Genomic DNA, 4,175 nt, shown 5'->3' on the forward strand with positions numbered 1-4,175 from the left:
AAAGACAACTGGAGGTGAGCATAGACAACGGGAGGTGAGCAAAGACAACAGGAGGTGATCATAGACAACGGGAGGTGAGCAAAGACAACGGGAGGTGAGCAAAGACAACAGGAGGTGATCATAGACAACGGGAGGGGAGCAAAGACAACGGGAGGTGATCATAGACAACGGGAGGTGAGCATAGACAACGGGAGATTAGCATAGACAATGGGCGGTGAGCATAGACAACGGGAGATTAGCATAGACAACCGGAGGTGAGCAAAGACAACGGGAGGGGAGCAAAGACAACTGGAGGTTAGCAAAGACAACGGTAGATGAGCAAAGAAAACTAAAGGTGAGCATAGACAACGGGAGATGAGAATAGACAATGGGAGGTGAACATAGACAACGGGAGGTGAGCATAGACAACGGGGGATGAGCATAGACAACGGGAGATGAGCATAGACAACGGGAGGTGAACATAGACAACGGGAGATGAGCATAGACAATGGGCGGTGAGCATAGACAACGGGAGATGAGCATAGACAATGGGAGGTGAGCAAATACATCGGGAGGTGAATAGGTGAGTGAACAAAAATCTGGTAGGATTGGGGTGTTATTGGTACAATGTAGCATCACATTGTTTATTGGTAGGACCCTAATCGTTAATTGGTAGGACCACTTTAATTATTGGTAGGACCCTAATCGTTAATTGGTAGGACCACATTGTTTATTGGTAGGACCCTAATCGTTTATTGGTAGGACCCTAATCATTAATTGATAGGACCACATTGTTTATTGGTAGGACCCTAATCGTTAATTGGTAGGACCACATTGATTTTTGGTAGGACCCTAATGTTTATTGGTAGGACCCTGATGTTTATTGGTAGGACCCTAATATTTATTTGTGGGACCCCATTATTTATTGGTAGGACCACATTGTTTATTAGTTGGACCATATTGTTTATTGGTAGGACCCCATCGTATTTGGTAGGTCCACATTGTTTATTGTTAGGACCCCAATGTTTATTTGTGGGACCCCATTATTTATTGGTAGGACCCCAATGCTTATTGGTAGGACCACACTGTTTATTGGTAGGACCACACTGTTTATTGGTAGGACCATATTGTTTATTGGTAGGACCCCAATCGTTTATTGGTAGGACAACATTGTTTCTTGGTAGGACGACATTGTTTATTGGTAGGACCCCATCGTTTATTGGTAGGACGACATTGTTTATTGGTAGGACCATATTGTTTATTGGTAGGACCCCATTGTTTATTGGTAGGACCCCATCGTTTATTGGTAGGACCCCAATCGTTTATTGGTAGGACGACATATTTGTTTGACCGGACCACACTGTTTATTGGTAGGACAACATTGTTTATTGGTAGGTCCTAATCGTTTATTGGTAGGACCCCAATGTTTATTGGTTGGACCCCAATGTTTATTGGTAGGATCCAATTGTGTATTGGTAGGACTCCAGTCGTTTATTGATAGGACCACAATGTTTATTGGTAGGACCACATTGTTTATTGGTAGGACCACAATGTTTATTGGTTGGACCCCAATGTTTATTGGTAGGACCCCATCGTTTATTGGTAGGACCACATTGTTTATTGGTAGGACCCCATCGTTAATTGGTAGGACCCCATTGTTTATTGGTAGGACCCCATCGTTAAATGGTAGGACCACATTGTTTATTGGTAGGACCCCAATGTTTATTTGTGGGACCCCATTATTTATTGTTAGGACCACACTGTTTATTGGTAGGACCCCATTGTTTATTGGTAGGACCACGCTGTTTATTGGAAGGACCCCAATCGTTTATTGGTAGGATCCAAATGTGTATTGGAAAGACCCCAACGTTTATTGGTAGGACCCATCGTTTATTGGTAGGACCCCAATCGTTTATTGGTAGGATCCAAATGTGTATTGGAAAGACCCCAACGTTTATTGGTAGAACCCATCGTTTATAGGTAGGACCACATCGTTTATTGGTAGGACCACATCGTTTAATGGTAGGACCCCATTGTTTATTGGAAGGACCCATTGTTTATTGGTAGGACCACATTAATTATTGGTAGGACCACATTAATTATTGGTAGGACCCCATTGTTTATTGGTAGGACCCCATCGTTTATTGGTAGGACCCCATTGTTTATTGGTTGAACCCCAATGTTTATTGGTAGGACCACATCGTTTATAGGTTGGACCACATTGTTTATTGGTAGGACCCCATCGTTTATTGGTAGGACCCCATTGTTTATTGGTTGAACCCCATTGTTTATTGGTAGGACCACATTGTTTATTGGTAGGACCCCAATGTTTATTGGTAGGACCACATTGTTTATTGGTTGGACCACATTGTTTATTGGTAGGACCACATCGTTTATTGGTAGGACCACATTGTTTATTGGTAGGACCACATTGTTTATTTGTTTGACCACATTGTTTATTGGTAGGAACAAATCGTTTATTGGTAGGACCACATTGTTTATTGGTAGGACCCCATCGTTTATTGGTAGGACCATATTGTACAATGAAGGACCGCAAAGTTGTTTATTGTGTTGGTTGGATCACATTGTTGGTAGGGCCACGTTGAATTCGTGGTTAAATGTATAATAGTTGTTTTTTCATGTTAGTTTTTGGTAGGACCACGTTTGTCGTTGGTAGGGCCCTCTTATTTTAGTGGAACGAGTTAGGGATAAATACATTGATGGATAAAAATATCCATTTACTGAACCCTGATATTTCAACCAAACTTGATGCATCAACTAACACTAATTTACACTTCTGGTCCATAAATTACATAAATGGTATTTGTAAATACCGTGTGGCCCATACATAATGTAACGCTCGTTTACTTTCTGTGTACAAAATACAGACCATGTTTAGGCTGCCCACGTTGACAGTGTGCGAGTCAATAGGATGATTGTATGTGACATTTATACCGGAACGGACGCAAAAGGATAAATCCATATTCAAAAGTCTACCATCTGGTGCATCGATGCACCGTGTAACATATGGCCTTTTATCCATATATACATGCCGTATTCAGAAGTTACTTTGTACCATCGGAAATACATACATGGATTATGACGGAAATATTTACATGGAATATAGGATTTAACAGACTCCGATCGAATTCCAACAACTACCAAACAAGGAAATGTTTTACAATTTTGTATTTCCAGTGATGAATATTTAAACTGTGGATGATTTAAAAAGGGACGAGTTTCGATTTAAAGGTTAGTATTTAAATAGCACTATAGACTAGTGTGTCTTATGGCAAGCCAACTTAACATTTATTCAAGAAGCAATGTCGATCCTGTATTTCATCGAATTAAATAAGATATCTTATATAGCTATTTGAGATATATTATATATTATATGAGATATCTTATAAAGAAAATTAAATGAGATATCTTATATGCGATATATGATATCTTATATAGTATATATGATATCTTATATACTTATATAAGATATCTCATTTAATTTCTATATGGGATATCTCATATAATATATAAGATATCTCATATAGCTATATAAGATATCTTATATAATTGAAATCTCGTTGCTATATTAGATATCTGATATAGAATGAGATTTCGTGGCATTAAAAACCAGAAACTAATTTCTCCCTCGAGAATCATTCGGAGCACATTCAGGATTGCATTGGGCGCAATGGCGGAGAGGGATGGTACGGATGCTGTATTTTCCCTGGCCTAGCTCGCTTTGTCTCTCTTATAGCGGCCAAAGCAGAGGCTGCCATTTCCCGCACTCTTGAGGTGGGCTCAGACATAATGGCGGCGACAGGAACACGTGTTTTTACAACAAGCCTACTGTCCCTACGTAGATCCTCGAGATATTCCGGACGGGGATACTTCATTTTCGACATTTTGTTAAAATCTCGTGCCTATATAAGATATCTTATTTAGTAACGAGACTTAAATTATATATTATATAAGATATCTTATATAGAAAATTAAATGAGATATCTTATATACGATATAAGATATCTTATATATCATATAAGATATCTTATATAGCATCTCATTTAATTTCTATAACAGATATCTCATATACTATATAAGATATCTCATATACTATATGAGATATCTTATATACGATATAAGATATCTTATATAGTATATAAGATATCTCATATGCTATATAAGATATCTTATAT

Source organism: Mizuhopecten yessoensis, unplaced genomic scaffold, assembly GCF_002113885.1.
Source record: "Mizuhopecten yessoensis strain PY_sf001 unplaced genomic scaffold, ASM211388v2 scaffold5229, whole genome shotgun sequence".
NCBI classification, from domain to species: domain Eukaryota; kingdom Metazoa; phylum Mollusca; class Bivalvia; order Pectinida; family Pectinidae; genus Mizuhopecten; species Mizuhopecten yessoensis.